Raw genomic sequence first — 18342 nt, 5'->3', positions numbered from 1 at the left:
TGGTGGTATTGTTTTGACACTCTGTGGAAACTTTAATGGGTGGAGCCTATCCTAGGAAGTGTGTCACTGAGGTTAGATCTTAAGGTTTATATTCCTTGGTTCTGCTGCTAGAAAAACCGTCCCCACCTTGATCCCCTGTGATGTAAGGAAGCAGTTACCTAACACTTCCATCACCTCAGAGACACCCACAGCCAAAGCTTTCATGCTGGAATGTACTTCCTTAAACTGTAAGCCACAATAAGCTTGTTCTGCCTTAAATTACTTTTTGTCATGTATTTTGTCAAAGTAAAGAAAATATATTTTTTTGTCAGGATATATATCATACTCATACCTTCGGGATATACACCTTATGTGTGTATATTTCAAAATGGTTGTGGCAATTAATACTGAGTGACAGTGTGAGAGTCACAGTTCACATTCTTATTAACACAAGGCATTACTGGTCTAATCTGGCAGGAAAGAGTAAGTTGAGGCAGACAAAAATCTCTTCACAAGATCAACTCCAATGTTATCTAAAATAAAACATTTCTCTAAAGCTGAGAGAAAGCTGCTAAAACAGCACAAAAGGCCAAGATTCCCCGGAGAAGAGAAGTGAAATAATGTGGGGTTTTCATTTGTAGCAAAGTTGTTTTTTCCCCCCTAGGAGGATGTGTAGATTTTTGGTGTGGGCACCAGGCCAAGAATCGAGGATTTGCTTGGAGAAAAGGGCTGAGAAGAGGCAAATGAGAGGCTTCACAGTTTTGTAACACCAGAAAAACAAAAGCGAAGACGTGAAGGCTCCGACACAAGCCGATGTATCTGTCATCACAGTTTCCAGATTCTGAGACTGTGCAGAATAGGCAGCAGGGAAACTGATGAAAACACCTAGAACGGAAATTCCACAGTTCCACACTGCTGGGTGGACGTCAGTTAGAGAGTGGGACCCATGAGGAACGTGGACCCTTCTGTGGTGCCCCGGCCTCTATTCCAGGATCTGTTCCAAGACCAGGGGAGGACCGCACGCACACAGGAAAATCACTCTGCAAAAGCGGCTTCAACCCTGCACACTTGGAGGAAAGCTACAGTCTACGCTTTATTTTGCAGAAAAGTGAGAACTCAGTCTAAATAAAATGATCTCAGGGTTAAGGAGATGGCCCAGGGGGTAAAAGTGCAAGCAATAAGATCAGAGATTGAATTCCCTAAGCTCATATAAATTCTGAATGACATGGTTGGCTGCCTGTAATTCCAGCTTTGTAAGGGAGAGCTTTGAGAATCCTCTAGGAAAGTAGGTTATCAAAACTTCAAGTATGGGCAAACTCTGGATTTACTTGAGAGACCCTGACTGAAAGAATAAGGTTGGGCAGTGATGAAGGAAGACCTCCTCTCTCAACCTAGATGTGCATGCACACGCATTTACACATATGTATACATGAACATGTATGTATGCGTTCACATGAAAAGAAAAAAAGACAATCTCATATGGATGCCGGCAAAAATTCCCATCTGCTCTCTAGAAGATCTGTGTCACCCGTGCCTTTTTCTTTTATCTCTGCTCTGCTTTGTGCAACTGATTGGTTTCATTTGAATACTGCTCATCAGCCCCCAACCTATTAAAATTTACACTTATCATTTTCCTTCAATTCAAATGGAATATGGATGACTTCCTCCCTGCAGGTAAGGTTCGCCCCTCCCTGCTCTGCAGCAGTTCACCTTCAGATAGCTTGCTGTCTCTTTAAGATATTGGTCTACTTCTGTTTTCCCTCTAGTTCCTAGAGAGCAGCTTTGCCAAGGGCCCAGACAGAGTAAAAAGACTGGAGTGTTTACAAATGACCTCTTTCTCCTTGGCAGTCCTGAATTCTGATTTTTGTTTACTCAGTGTTGTGAGATTGCCAGATCTCACTTCTCTCTTCAGCTGCATTTTACTGAGCTTCTTAACCCCTGACATTGCTCAGTGAAGAGTTGGCCCATGCCTAAGGTGGAGAACCAGAGAGCGCCAGGCTTCCTTCTCTGTACCTCTTTATTTTAAATGATTTTAGTCTCTCAAGTCCTTGATTCCTTCTTGGCCTGAACTCTAGCTCTTGTCTGCATAGTTCTGTGACAGTGCCAAGACTGCTGGCTCCCTTGCCCTCTGGCAGCCACTTCTCCCTGGCTTTGCAAACTATCAATCAGACAAAAACAAACAGAAGTCCTAAGAGGAAAGGAAGATGGAGAAGCTGAGTTAATTGTGACGATCGAATTTTCCCCGAAGTACCTTAACTCTCAAATGTGGTTAACTGTGCAGCCTCCCATATTCTTCATGGAAATGTATTTGTATATATTTTCTCTGTTCCAGTTAATTCTTGAAACCCAGCTAAATTTTATTCTCATATGAACGTACCAATCATATCCCAAAATGGAAGTTGCATCACATTTATGATTTACTGAACCTGAGTTAAAAGTTATTGTCTCTGTTTTACAAGAGAGTTAAAAGACTTAATGAAGATAGACATCTTACAGGAGACTACATGGTTAGCAAAAAATAGGTGGCAAGTCATGAGTTCTGATTTCAAGTTCAGGCCTCTTTCCCACATCAGATGATATGACCCCAATTCATTCAGGAACTGTCATTTGGTCAGTTGGTTAATATATTGCCTGATAAATTTATAAAAAAACAACATACTTTGGATGGATTCTTCTAGAATATAGATGCACATTATAATCTATTTAAATATATAAAAATGTATTTATATATTATATTGCTAGATCAATGTTCCTTTTGATTTGGCCGTCACGCAGAAGTAAATAACCATAGGGGAAAAAACCACATGTTCTAATTCCTAATTGAGTTAGTATTCATATTAAATTGAACGTTTTCAAAAAGAGCTTATTTTCATAACAGTCTAACATTTGGAAATCTATATGTAAGTGTACACATATTTTACAAATTGACTACTTCTAATTAATTTTAACATGTTTTAATATTTTAAATAACATAAGGGGTAACATTTATCACCACTTATTAGATCACAAATATTTGGCTTACAGTAAGCATTAAGCTAATATTATATTATTCTTTTCATTTCATAAAGCAAAAAAGACAAAGTTTAGTGATATCTTAAAAATTCACCTAAACAGGTACACCCAATAGAGTTAAATATAGCTCTAAACCATAGACCCAAAGCTGGAGATCATGTAATTAAATATCACAGGGCACTACCTTTCTGTTCCATTCTTTCCCGTCCTTTCTCTTTCTATTAATATTAATGGAGAAGGAACATGTGAATAGTTGCTGGCAAAACTGATAGGCAAAAGCCAGGGAAACTTCCAACCTGGTTGGTAAGAAAGAACACAGACATGAGAAATACTTCATTGCAAAGTATGGGTTGAGTGACATAGAGAAAACAGTCAGGAATCCAGAGGACAGCAAATGACCTGTGTCCCTGTTGCCAATGGTGCCTGCATGGAGGAGGACTCCTCATGTAAGTATTAAAAGGCAGAACTTAGATCTTGTTTGACAAGGGACAAAGGGTCTAAGACACAAGGACTGCAGAAGCAAAAATGTACATGGTGTGTCCAATCATCAAGAGGGTCATTTCTGGTTTTCCTGTAATAGGTTTAGTATTGCTAGAAATTTCTACCCAGTTTTTTTTCCAGCTTACAAAAGATACACAGCACAGAACTGTTTATTCAGAGCCCTTTGAATAGAAGAACCAAAGGACACTCTCCCACCCTAGTCATGTTCTCCTCTCTGGTCTTTATTATTTCTTGTCTAGTGCTTTATTTAAGTATTCAATAATTCTAAGAAATGCAATTTCCCCTTGAATTGTGAAGGCCTTGACATATTCTCAGCAGCATCTGTAAAGATAGTTTATTTATTCCACCTGCTCATCTGCAAGTTTTTTTTTTTTGATAGAGTATGATCAAGGTATAGGGAGAAAAAGAAGAAAGTCTAATAAAAGGCTGAATGCACACACAGAGGCTAAATTGCTTGTGACAATGAGCATCTCACCTACAACCTCACTAGCCATCAGCCTAGAACATCAGCTTTTGATTACCGACTGCAGCTTCTGACTTAAGAACATCTACGGAGAGCCAAAAACACTCTCAAATCCAACCACTTGAGATACCATTCATCCAGAAAGTGCCCATCTAGCTTCCCTGTATGGATAGTCTCCATTCGGAAGCAAATCATGTTTTTCTCTTTGGTGTTGGTGATCTGGGTGTCACTGTGGCAAAGTGCCAAAGACAGAAAGTTACTGTGGCAAAGTGCCAAAGACAGAAAGAGGAAAAGTTGATTTGGTTTTTGAGATCTCAGTCTGTGGTGGTTTGGATGAGAATGGTCTACATGGGCTCACATATTTGATTGCTTGGGCCCAAGTTATTGGGTGTTTGGGAAGGATTAGGAGGAATGGCCTTGTTGAAGGAGGTGTGTCTCCAGGAGTAGGCTCTGAGGCTTTAAAAGCTCATATCGTTCCCAGTTAGTCCTCTCTGTCTCTAGCTCTATTTCTGTGTCTGTTTTTCTCTTTCTCTGTCTCGGTCTGTCCGTCTATCTTTCTGTCTCTCTGCCTCATGTTTGTAGGTCTGTTATAAGTACTCAGCTACTGCTCCAGCTCCATGTCTGCCTGTCTGGTGCCTTGCCTTGCCATGATAGTCATGAACTCTAACCTTCTGAAACTGTGAACTCCTAAGTTAAATGCTTTCTTTCATAAGTTACCTTGGTCATGGTGTTCTGTCCCAGCAATACACAGTCCATGTAAGTTGGCTTTGTTGCAATGGGCCTGTGGGAGAACAACTCATCACAAGGAGAATATGTTCATCTCATAACAGAGCAGTCAGGGGAAGCCTGGGTCTCAATATCCTCAAGAACACATTCCCGAAGGCCTAGCTGCCTTCAATCATGCTCTACCTCTTAAAGTCCCATCCCTTCCAAATTCTGCTACAGGTCAGAGACCGAGCTTTCAGGACAGCAGAACTTAAGGGCAAGTCAAGGTCTAAAAAATACATTGTTGCTCTTGTTGTTGTTGTTTTCTTCATTTCACTATAAACTTGCTCACTTCCTGATAGCCTTTAAGTACCTATCAAACACTAGGAGTGGTGGCTGATTCTTTAGCTGAATGGTGATCTGAGTAAATTAGCTCTTCTTTGATGTATCTCTCTGTACATGGTAGTGAAGGTCAAACAAAACAACATTGATTCTGTTCATTATATGTTGTCCTAGGACACGTGACAAGGAAGGAACCAGACAGTCACTGCCCTTATATGGCTTATCACCTACAAGAACATGATATCCAACATGTAAAAAGCTGGAAGCAGTGGAATAAATAAAACAGTACAAGATAATTACAAATTGAGTTTACTAAAAATAAGGATTCTTCTTACATGAGATAGTAGCTTTAGGCAGATGGGAATGATTTCTCTGAGAGGTAAGGGAGAGCTAGACCACAGGATAACTGCCCTGTACACTGTAGCCAACAGACATGGTGGCCATCCGCTATCAGGTGATGAAGAATAAAGAAAATAGTATACATACAAAGGCAGACATCATTCTTTAGAAATAATGACATTCTGCAGCAAATAGATGGAATGGGAGAACATAAACTCCAAATGATCTCACTTCGATTTGGAAGCCTTAACAGTTGATACCATATAGGAATAGAATAAAATAGTCATTGCTAGAGGCTGGGGAGGGTCAGAGGAGCATGGAAAGACACAGAGAGATAGACTAACAGAGGCTTGAAGGAGAACTAAGGTCCAGCTTCTTCAGCTTAGGCTGCTGCTGCAGTAGACAGAAACCAATATCATATAAAGCCTGAAGAAGAGAGTAATCTGAGATTTCATTGCAGAAAGAAATGATAAATGTCAAACATGTAGGGAATATAATTATCTTGGCATCATCATGTATTAAACATGTGAAAGATGTGTATTGAATTGTCACGGGATAGTCTGTGCACATGAATACTTATTATGTGTCCTTGGAACAGGTTTTTCCCCAATTTTGAAACTTACATCATTTTATTTGTGTGTGTGTGGAGTGTGTGTGTTTGTGTGTGTGAGAGAGTGTATGTCTGTGTGACACAGCATACATGTGGAAGCCAGAAGGCAATACTCCAGGAATCAGTTCTCCTTTTCTACCATATGGGACCTGGGATTGCCTTCAGATCTTCAGGCAAGTGCTGAGCCATCTTGTTGGACACAGGAGGAAAAAAAAAAGAGCTAGAAAGGAAGTGTGTGGCTGAGCAGGGTGAAACCCAACTGTGGGGAGGACTTCAGGCATTTAAGAGCAAACCGAAGCAAATAGCTTTCTGTTTTACAGATGGGAAAGGTGAGGCTCAGTGTGATTGAGTTGCCCAAAGATCTATAGTTTGGGGCTTTCAATGACATGTGTTGTCTACTCCAGTCCACTCTCCCTTCAGCTACCCTGGTCTGCGATGAACTGACCAGGACATAGGCTGGTAAGCAGTGTCTCACTATGCAGGAGGCTCCTTAATAACCAGCAAACAAAACAGAACCACTGTGAGCCTGAGGAAAGGAAGAACAGGGCTCTTAAAAGAGTAGGGGACAGTGATCTAGGGATGAAAGACAGATAAGGAGTGCTGCAGGCAAGGGCCATCACAACGCAGCCTCCATCCAGGCAGCTTGGAATGAATGTCTGTGGAGGGGGCAGGAACATTACTGAAGACCTACGTCTGAACTTGCAAGGTGGGAAGGTTAGACTGAGACATTTTTTACTTGATGGGTCTAAAATATAGGGTAAATAATAATAATAATAATAATAATAATAATAACCTTTTTTTTTTACAAGAATGAGAAAGCAATTGAGAAGAGTTGCGGGCATTTCTTAGTAAACCAAATAAAAAAAAACCCAGTGTCTGATAATCTATTTCTGTGGTCATTATTTAATGCAAACAAGATTATTTTAATGACATTTAATAGAGGTAAGCCATCTTAGGTTTTTGTTTTTGTTTTTCCTTTTTCTTTTTTTCTTCAAGTTCCAGCAACTTGAGGCCAAAATGGAATCACAGCTTTGCTTTTTTGGGGAAACCAGAAAGATACCTTTGTGGGTTTCCACGCCCATAGGAAGGAATGACAGCACAGAAGGGCTGATCATTTCAAGAAGAGGATCATCCCTCAGACACCTGCTGTCTAGACTTTTGGGAGCATCGCTGAAGTTAGAGATATTTGGGGTGTTACTGTGCTGACATGATCCATTGCAGGTAGAAAACAATGCCTCGGGATATTGGACGATTCCCTGGACAGCAAGGCCCGAAGCTCTAAACTTCAGGCAGCTGGCCAATGCCACTTAGGGACTGTGATATTTTAGGGTTTCCAGAGGTGGTTCCTTAAGCTTCTATTCATACCATTTCATTTAACTATTTTCTTTTCCTTCCCTTCCATCTGAAGTTCAAAACAATAACAACAAACATATTATAAAAATCTTTTCCTCTTCTCCCTCCACTTTTCTCCTTCCATCTCCCTCCCTCTGTCTGTCTCTCTCCCTTTATCCCCTCCCCATATCATCCCTGTACACTGTACATTTATTTGTTGCCTAGTAAAAACCTTCCACCACTGTGCTCTGTTCCTCCAAGCAGGCATTGTCACTAGCCCAGTGCCAGGCCTGTCCTTCAGATGCAGTGATCTACTTTATTTAACCTCTCCTGGCCTGAGACTCATGCCAGGATGACCACACTATTCAAGCCACACTCAATACCCAGACAGGAATGAGGCAACAAAACTGGCCAGCTTTTCCAGTGCTGATATTGTTGTCTTTCTCATCTTCAGGAGCTCAGCAATTCACTAACATGGGATTTCAGGGGCTTTTATCACTGGCCCACAATGGGGCCTGCCATCCCATCAACCAGCTCGAACATCTCACTGAGCAGCAGAAGGACCCCTCACCTTCTTCCTCTGTTTGCATAGGATACACCCCCAGCTGAGATGATGGCTCCCAGAAGTGTCCTGTGACGTGGCTGAGGAGTTTGGGAGACAGGTTTAAGGGTCCCATCATCCCACAGGTAAAGAATATATACAAGAGGGACATTTTCCCAGTGTGTTGTCACATGGGTCAGAGTGTGCTGTCAAATGCTTGGAGTGTGGGTGTGGAAGACGAGGTGGCCCTGGAGGAGAGGCCCACCATGACTTTGCTTGGAGCATTCTGGCTTTTCTGGGTTTGACGTCTGGTCTCACATGCAGTGAGGCAGAAATAACAGTGACAGCTTCACTGATCTTAGTTTCATGTTTAGGACTGTTTGCCAGCTGTTTTCTAGAGTCAAGTCCCCTAACCTCCTAGATGGACACAATGTCCTTTCTTACAATGTCCTTACTACAAGAGCCAAAGTTCAAGAAAAAGACCAAAGGAACTCCAGGATCTCTGGAATTTTTGCCTAGGGAGTCGGATGTCTCACCCTTGTCTGTGTTGGTCTCCACAGATGAATGGCTCCCCAGGATCAGCATATAGCCAATTCATGGACTGGCAGTTCTAGCTCCCAAAGGTTAAAGATTTTGACCAAATTTAAAAATTCAGTAATGCCCATAAATGTATTGTAGGGTTGTTTATATTAATTTTTGAACTTGGTTACTCATAGAAACATCTCTAGATAAATTTGTGAGCTTCAGACACATCAAAGGACATGAATGTAGAAGGGGACTAATTGAGAAGAAGGACTTGAGTGGGAGGAGGACAAGAGAGGGTAATGGTGACTGAGCAGAAGAGTTTATATACATTTATTAAAATGTTGTAACATGTATGTGCATATATGAAAATGTTATTCTATTGTTATGTATAAATAGCACACTCCAATAAAACAGTCAACAGCATCTCTGTGTGTATGGAGCAGAACTTGACAAAATTAATAGTTGAATGATTCCAAATAGTCAACCTCACACCTCCACTGTGAACCATGCAACAGGCAGATCTAGTTGCTTCATGCTTTTCCTTGAGAATTAACACCAATGGGCATTCCTACTGCAGTGACTGGACCACATCCACCTAGGACAGCCGGTCTCTTCAGCACATATGTGTTTTAGAGCTCCAGTTTCTTTGAGCTGAGCTGTGGGTCTTGGTATAGTCAGGATGTAGGCACTCACTCGTTCATCTCTCCAGAACCACTTCTTCATCTTTAGGTAACCAAATCTATTCTTTTCACTTTTATAATTGCCCGTCAGCTTCCTTGGGTTTCAGGGGATGGATGTCCGTTATTGGTCACATGGGTGACTAGTAACATGTCCCAAACTTTAGAAGTGGCTGTTTCTTTGGGGGCAGGCATGTAAGTAAAACTGAAGTAGGCAAGTATAAAAGGCAGATTAGCTTGGGATCTCCATTTGGCTTCGGATTATGCTTACCCTCTCTTATGATAAAGCACTTGGCAACCTAGTTCCTTCTCTCTCCTGCACATTTATATACTCACACCCCTCTCCAAGCAATGCACCTAGGAACCTCAGAAACCCCTCCAGCCCTCACCTGCATTGGGTCACTCCTACTCTCATATCCGAATAATGTTAGATGTTTCCCTTCTGCCAGTAACCATCAAACTCAGACACCTTTATTCCAGTGTATTCCAGTGTATCCAAGGATAAAGACAAGAAGGCTTGATGTGGCCTGAACTGGCTTTGTGCCCATGGGCAGTAAGGCAAAAGTGTGTCCTCTACTAACTTTCTGTGGTGAACCTCTCATTTGTCATCATATGCCTGTAGAACTGGGAAAGCAAACTTAGGTGCATTACAAGAAGGGACAGGCACAGTTGGAACAATGAATAAATGACCTAGTTTATCAGTTGAAACAGGGAGTCACTCGCTCACACTACACCACTTGGTAACCATTCCCTCTCCAGAACCCCTTAAAAGGAATCCTAAGTAGTAAGTCCTTGAGTAGCTTCACTTTGTGGCCTGCTGTCAATCTTGGCAGTGTATCTCCCTGCAACCTTCACTTTTGCTTTGCTCCCAGTAAATTATCTTGCTGCCTCTAGAATCTGTGAGTTCCTTTTTTTAATTTTTTTTTTAAAATTCTTTGACTAAGAGTCCATGAACCTGGAAATACCAGCTCAGACCCTGACTACTGGTAACAAGGGAATTCAGGAATTTCTCATGTGTACATCTGGATGGTGAATGAAGAAGAGGCTTTTCCTTTCTGACATGCACCTTGGAGGAACTTATAAACATTTTTGTCACCACGTTTAAAAAAAAAATTCCTGGTTTACAATAGAGCCAATGAAGTATGATAATAAAGAAAGAGAGGGGGAAGGCAGACAGAGGGAAGGGGAAGGAGGAAGAGGTGGAGAAACAATGTTCCAATAACATGGATTGTACTCCCAAATCTGATCAACTGTGTAGGTTATCTGTCTACCTGCCTGCCTGTCTATCTAGTTATCTTATCAAACTATCAATCATCCATCTATCTATGTATCAATCTATGTATGCATGCATGCATGCATGTATGTATGTATGTATGTATCTATCCATCTATCATCAATTTATCTAGCTATCTATCAATCTTTCTACCTACCTGCCTATAAATCTTCTATCATCAATCCATTGATCTATAATCCATCTATCAATCTATTATCTACCTGTTATCCACTCATCAATCAAATCTATCTATCCATTACATATACATTTAACTAACAATAATACCTGTTTATCTAATTTTTAGAATAGATAAAGTTGGATTTCACTAATACAATTAAAATAGTCCTAACTAACATACATGCTCAGCAGAGGCGAAGAGATGTATTGCTTTTCTGTGAAGTTATGTCAAACGCAGGAACACCAACACGTAAGCACAAGGTATTCCATAAAGATACGTTGAATGAGCGACTATGCCTAGTCAGTGAAAAGATTATTGTTCTAAGTTTCTTCACAGTTCAGACAGAAAACTGAAAATGACAGTCCCCTGAAATGGAAATCACTGAAAGCCAGGCCATTGTGTATAATACACACTTAGCTATGTTGTCAAAGTGTGGCTGATGAGAGGGATCATGGATGGAATCCAATTAAAAAGACAAGGCACGTTTCAAAAAGAGATGTTAGCAGCTCAGCTGGATTATAACTCGATGGATAGGGTTACAGCCTTGGTACAGGGGAGGGCTGGAGAGCTAAATAAAGAAATGAGAAGTACAGATGTATGTCCTCACTCTGGGAAGAGTACTCTTCCAGCACTGGGAAGAGTAACTGAACTAGTGTTACAGGGAATGCGATGTGTATCAAATGCCCTGACTTCTCTACTTACACAGTCTATGACGGATGTGTCAGTGTAATTAGGGCCACTTTCACAAACATTTGACCATGCAGCTGTTTAAATCTTCCGCTTTCAAGAGAGCTGCATTTAATATTCGGTGGCTAATTTTTCGAACTTCTTAATCCTTTTGAATGCAGTGAGGCAGGGTTTGGTTTGACACAGGACTTTACCAATTATGCAGTTGGCTAGTCTCATTTGTGGTTAGGTTTCTTGTCAAAAAATAACACGGTGGGGGGGGGATTTTGTATCATCGGTTCATCTTCAATGATCTTGTCAATTTAAAGTCAGCTTAAACCACGCATAAATAATCTCACAGTGTTTCTCTGAATTCAGATCTGAGTCACAGGATCCAGGATCCAGCAGCTTTGGGAATGTAGCTCTTACTTCGAAAGTCATCAGCAAAGAGGTGAAATCTCCAATATCAGTTTACCCCCAAGAAAAAGTATAAATGCACGAACCATTCTGTTTGGGATGAAGAGAGATAAAATTGATCCCTCCCCAAAGGCACCATCATAACAAGCAGATATTTTTTTCTTTAACATTTTGCACCAGTCAGTAATCTTACCTTTTGTAAATACAACCTATTTCTTAGACCCTCAGATTATTTTTAGGTTACTCCCAGGAAGATATTTCAAGAAATCTAACCTTAATAGACAATAACTTGTGATTTCCTTCTAGAGAAATTAACTGGCAGGAAATCTACATCATGGGATTATTTTGACTCAAAACTGGTTAGGGTTGCAGTGGCCATCTTTACCTCATTTTCGCTCTGTGAAATAAGAAAATCTAGTTTTAGTTCAAGATGAGAACCTGGTTACCCACTCTAACCTCAACCATGGAAGTGCATTGTTTCAAAGATGTTTACGCATTATTCAGTAAGCTACCTTGATTCAAACATATAAAACCTCACAAAACAATTTATATATATATATATATATATATATATATATATATATATATATATATACCCAATATTACCACAAGATGCTAAATGACTTGTTAACCTAATTCCATTTTACATTTGGAAAATAAACATTGGTATGAATATTTAATGTGCATGCCTGTTCTAACAGAGGCAAAAGGCCAATCCTATTATTCTAAGAATGTGGTGCTCAGAGCACTTTTCTCTTGTGCTACAGCTTTGATGCTGTGTGCCACCTTTTCCCCTGGAACGGGCTTATGTTTAATGTTTACAGACAACTGCCAAATAATTCTAAGAAGCACCTAGGAGTCTTTTTCTAAAACACTGTTCTTAAGGCCAGTGCATTTGTCCAAAAACTGGATTGTCATGTTTGTCACCTCTTTTATGATCATACATATAGATTCTGTAGAACAAATGGGTTCAAGTATAAAAATAACATATCCTTTCTAAAAACAATTAGTTTTATTTATTTCTGTGTATCTCTTTCTCTCTATATCTATGTATGTGTGCCTTTCTGTTGACTGTGTATCTCTGTGTGTGTGCCTGCCTATGCACACTGAGGCCGAAAGAGGGTAGATGATCCCTCAGAACTGGATTTACAGATGTATATTTGAACCCTAACTTCCTTTTTTTAAAGTTAATTTTATTTTTTAAATATTAGTTACAGTTTATTAACTTTGTATTCCAGCTGTAGCCTGCCCCCTCATTCCCTCCCAGGGAATGATGCTTAACTTCTCATCTGGGTGCTGGGATCTGAACTCTGAGTGCTCAGGAAGCACTCTTAATTTCTGAGCCATCTCTTCAACCCCCAAAGCTTATATCTTAAGCTTTTGAATGTAGAAGACAAGCTTAGAGAAGAGTAACACAAGATTCACCTTAGCTAATTTTCACGTATCCAACTTATTGGTTTTATAAAATTTAAATTAATGATAAGTTAATGTATTCAGCTTTCAAGTGTTGTGTGTGTTGAGGGAGGAGTGGCAATGTGTTTCTTCCAAAGTACCCTGAAAGCATGTTTTTTGTTTGTTTGTTTGTTTGTTTTCAGGCAAGCTATGTATGCTTGCTTCAAGCTTTTGTGCCTGCCTACTTATTAGCATTTTGAAGGAAAACCCTTTGTAAGAAGCCCTGCAGAGCTGAGATACCCCTAGGAAAAGATGGCTCTAAAGGGAAATGAAACTGTCTGAATTCTAACCCGTTAGAGGCACACACAGGGATTTTCACTAACTGGAGACATCAATGAAACTTTAACCCGGCACAATTTTCCTAGTTTGTTTTATTGGCTCTAATTGTAGGATTTAGGGGGCACGTTTTTTAATGTGCTTCTGTTTAAGAAAACATCATTACCCGTTTAATTCATTCAATGTACAGCATTGAGTTCTTGACCTACTGACTGCCAGCGCTAATGGAGAAAATAACAACACTTGTTGGCCAGGGTGGTTCCGTGCCAGCACCATCTTGGAGGCATGTGGCTTCGGCAGGCTTTCAGAATCCCATGCTCATCAGAAGCATGAATCTCACATTGTGCCCTGAGCATGAGGACAACAAACCTTTTCCTCCTTATTCAAGTGTTAGTCTAAATCCACAGTTTCTACAGAGAAGTGGCAAGATATTTTAAAGGCAGGGTAGGCTCATCAGCCTGATGAACTTAGTACCGATTTGAGTGTGCTGTTAAAATACATGTGAGTAAGATTGAAGAGATGCCTCAGCTGGTAAAGTGCTCGCCGCATAACCCTATCAACTGACCTGAGTTTGGAGCTCTAGAACCCCAGTAAAATCCATATACACAGTGCAAGCACCTGTAATTCCAGCCCCTCCATAGAGGGTGTTGGGAGTTAGAAGTGCTGGACTCATGGGGTTGCTAGCTTGGTTTATGTAGCAGCGAACACAAGACACCCAAACAGTGAAGAAGGCCAGGACTGACAGTCGATTTCTTCTTTCACCTCCACATGTGTGCTATGGTACCCAACCACCCACATAAATACTCGGAAATGCATAGGCACCACACATCACATACATATTAAAAATATAGAGATCCACATACAATATTTACACATGCCAATCAGTGACAAGGCAGATGTTGGCACCTTTCTAAAAAGCAATGTGCCATAAACTGTGTGCCTTTTGCAGATCCTCATTGTCAAAGTTTGCCAAAATGTTCAGTACAGCTCTGCTGGTGCATGATCTTGAGAATTTATATTAGAAAAGCCAGCTGAATGCCTTCCATGATCGAAAGGATAGGTTTCTGCCTGGATCTCATCCTGGGTCCATTCTCACTTGGTTTCATAAGCAGAAGGAAAAATAATTTCCACTCGTGAATTTCTGAAATGCAGTGAGTCCTTTCAGCACAACTAGGAAGCCAGGAGCCCACTTACCCACCCAACAACAAACCCTAACTCAGGCTTCATGCAGAAACACACCCACCTCAGGACAGCCTGTCTTATTAGTGACTAGACACCACTGAAGCAGTGGCGAAGGAGCAGAGAGAGGATTCTTGAGTTGGATCGATAAATGGAAAATCACATTCTCTCATCAATGACAACAACTAATATTTTGGGTTTTTTTATTATGATTCCGACATTTACTGTTTCCCATATGCCAGGCATCTCTCATGACGTATGTGCTCCTGAGGGTTGATTTTCAAATTCAAGAACTATTTCTATTCCATTATGCTTAAGAAGACCACTCAGTCGTTAGATGACCTTTTGGAAGAGCATCTTGCATGATGGATGTAGAACGCAGTAGTTGCCTTCCTCTTCGCTATGACTAAATGCTTGAGAAAGAGCAACTTGACAAAGGAAGGGTTTATTTGGGGACAGGTCTCGGGTACAGTCCACCATGGTGAGGAGAGCATGTGGCAGTAGTGTGAGGCAGCTCGTTAGCAAGCAGAGAAAGGCGAACGCCTGACTTCATCTCCCTGCTTCGTTTTGTTCAGTTCTAAATCCCAGCCCATGCCATGGACTTGTCCATATTTAAGGTGGACCCTCCCACCTTAATGAATCCAATGTGAAAAACTCTCCAAGAGAAATGCCCAAATGTTGCTAACCTATGAGAAATGCCCAAATGCTGTATCCTAAGTGATTCCAGATGCTGTCAAGTTAAGTGCTTAACCATCACAGTGAGCTAGTTTCTCCATGTCAAAGCTGGGCTATTCTTGTGTCTTCTTGTTGGCTGTTTTCTGATGTCTACTATACCTTTCCCTTCTCAGAATGAAAAACAAAACTACAATTTGTATGAGGTTTGTCTGTTGTAGGGAACAAAAAACTGAATGTGGATATATAATGTTTATTATTAGCCCTAAGATTTATCATGGAGGTATTTTTTAAGCCGCTATCACAAAGAATGAGACACAGACACCTTTTAGATTTATAATAGTCTTATATACCTTGAATTGGGCAGATATTTCTACCATCATTCACCTCTCAGCCCCCATTCAATGCCATCCACCTCAATCCTCCTCAGCTGGACTACCTTTCAACCATAATCCCACCGTTCTTGCTTTAATTCGTCATCTGGGCCTTTGGACACCATCATCGGAGTCCTTTCTCCAGCCCCATGTGGTTCCTTCTCCACACTAACCCATCTTAGTTTCTTCCTTCCTTCTCTCTTCCTATTTGTCTGTCTCCCGTGGTGATTCTCCTGTCTGAAGCCCAAGAACCTTAGCCATACCTATGCCATTCTGCTCTGCCCAGGTATAGGCTGTGTAATCAACCAAACAGGTATGTGTTAGGCAGGTTTACAAAACAAGGATAGGTAAAACCAGATCTTGAGGGCCATCAGTAGAACAACCAAAGCATGTACCTGAGTGAGGAAGTCTGGAAGACTGATATTGGTCATATTTCAAAACAAATTATATGATGGCAAACAGAATGACCTTGAAGCTCGAGGTGTGCAGTAAAACAGTTGCTCGGGAAAATCATAGACGTATACTTGTTATTACCTGACCTCCCCGACTACAGAGGATTGGAAATCTTCAGTAGCTCACCCATAAATTCCAGGAAATTGAAGCAGAGCTAACCAAATTAAGGAAGGAAGCAAGTGAAGGGTGGGTGTAGCTCATCCCTGCTCCCAAGTGCCTTCATCATGGAAATGACCAGCTGCCCTTTCCTTTCCTATTTATATCCTTCCACCTTTCAGTTCTGTCACTCACACAGACACCATGAGGCATCCTGAAGTTCTCAAATAAATTCTCTTTTACAATCAAATGTTGAGCTACTCAAGATGATCTCAGATGGATATTAGTAAGAAACACTAGATATATGAAAATTCAGCCAAGGATCAGAGTTTTAATGGAGGCACGGTTATTCTTTTGGTCTGGAAGGTGAAATATTTGTGTGTATGAATAATTAGACAGATTTTTCTTTTCTTTGAAGTACAAAATAAAACTGCAGACAGTGTGGCTAAAATAGATCTTTTCTGCCAAACTTATTCTAAAGTTAATTGATCCTCTATTGTCAAGGATTATAGAGATCGTGAAAGATGAAACACAAGGTATTTTAGTAGTTTATCATTATTACTTGGAGTTCATCATTAAATCTGAAGACACTAAAATATTCTTAATCAATATCTGCTTTGTACTAAGGAGACAAATGACACATCAGGGGAGTGTTTGAACAAGAACTAATCGTGGTATAAATGATTGCATTTAGAGAAAAATCCCATTGGTCTCTTATAGAGAGAAACCAAGTCATTCTGTCTAAGGCAGTCTTCAGGGGAGAAACACGTATGTTATCTCTTGGGTGATACTGACTCATTGGATAATTGGATCTCATGTCATAATAAAAAAGAGTGGTTCCCCTGGGGCAATGGTGCACTTAAACAAAATAGGTCGGGGTATGAGTAACAGAAGAGGCAGTTACAAAAAAAACTCAGAGTCAGCTTAGAGACTCTTGGAGAGCAATTTATATCTCAGGCAAGAGTTTTGTTTTCATTAATAGCCAACTCTTTTTAATCAAGTGAAGTTAGACTAAGTCAGATAAATGTGCAAGGACTTTGCAAGTGTATCAGAGTCCCATCTCCATGCCCTGAATCCATCAGCACAACAGCACAATGCGACCTGCAGAAGACTAATGGCACATTTGTACCATCTTCATCTAAGAGTAAAATTGTCTACCACAAACCAACTGTGCACTGTAATGATGGCCCCAGCTTTGACATCGTCAGTGCCTCTTTCCTCCTCACTTCATCTCCAAGGCCGGTCCAAGAGCCTTTGTCCTGAGTCACATCCTGTGTCTCTACCCTGACGCGAAGCTATGAAAGACACTGAGGAATAATTCTACTCTGTGGACATCGCCAAGAATAATTCAGCCTGAAGTTGTTCTTTACTTTACGGCTTCCTGCTGTTGTGTCCACTCTTATTTTTTCCTTGCATATAACTTATTGAACATGGACTCTACCCTGTTTGTCTTACACTTCCTGTTCCTGTTACAGATGTCAGCTTCTCCTGCAGGGTCACGTATTTGGGTCTGAATTCATCCAGATGTTCCACATCAAAGTTTTTAAAGAAAAGACTATATATGTTCGTACTGTTAGTTCCCTTATTTTCATTCCTCCATCTCAGAGTCAAACTGGCATTTCCCATCTTACTTTTTTTTCCCCATTGATGGGCTAAGATGTAAATGAGAAAGTTAATATGAAAATACAGGTTCAGCTAACAAGAGCCTAATTATTCGTTTTGGCATCATCTGCGGGGAGTGAGCGGCCAGAGTTACAGAAGCAGCCATTATGAACACGGAGCTATTGATAAGCATGCTCTAGCTTGCAGAGTAAGCCTGGGTTGTTTACTGCCCCACCGCATGCATACTTTATAAAACTGAGTCACTGCGAAAAGTCTTGGTAGCGACTTGGGTAACCATGCTCCGCACTAACGCAATGCTGACCTAAAGGTTAGAGAAACTGCTCAGAGGTGGGTGAGGCTGGATCCACTGGTTTGGCTTAAATGTGAGTGAGAGAAACCTGGATTATCCGAGCCTCACCAGTGTGGCATCTTGACTTTCCACTGACAGTCGCTGAATCCCGTTCAGTATTTACCATAGTTGGCTACTAACAGTAGTGTTTTGGTTCCAAGAACTATTGAAATGAAAAGAATGGAGCTGAGGAGGTGAGAGCAGAGCACTGCCTGCAAGTGGTTTTGTTCATTTGTTTGTTTAATTAATTTGCAACATTTTTTAAAATCTGTTAAAATTCTCTCTTTGGTGTCAAAAGTTTCGGATACCAATTAGGGTAGATTTATATT

General features: G+C 40.7%; 1 long non-coding RNA gene across 1 annotated transcript in view; it reads left to right on the top strand.

Annotated features, from left to right (window-relative positions):
* Positions 1-18342, top strand: part of LOC132648103 (uncharacterized) — a 54541-nt gene that overhangs the window by 9993 nt on the left and 26206 nt on the right. Inside the window, exon 2 of the long non-coding RNA XR_009586478.1 lies at positions 7876-7970. This is a non-coding gene — a long non-coding RNA (uncharacterized LOC132648103). The remainder of the gene's footprint in view (positions 1-7875; positions 7971-18342) is intronic.

This window comes from Meriones unguiculatus, chromosome 15 (assembly GCF_030254825.1).
Source record: "Meriones unguiculatus strain TT.TT164.6M chromosome 15, Bangor_MerUng_6.1, whole genome shotgun sequence".
In the NCBI taxonomy this organism is placed as follows: domain Eukaryota; kingdom Metazoa; phylum Chordata; class Mammalia; order Rodentia; family Muridae; genus Meriones; species Meriones unguiculatus.
The sequence above is the reverse complement of the archived record's forward strand: the minus strand, read 5'-3'. Positions and strand labels throughout refer to the sequence as shown.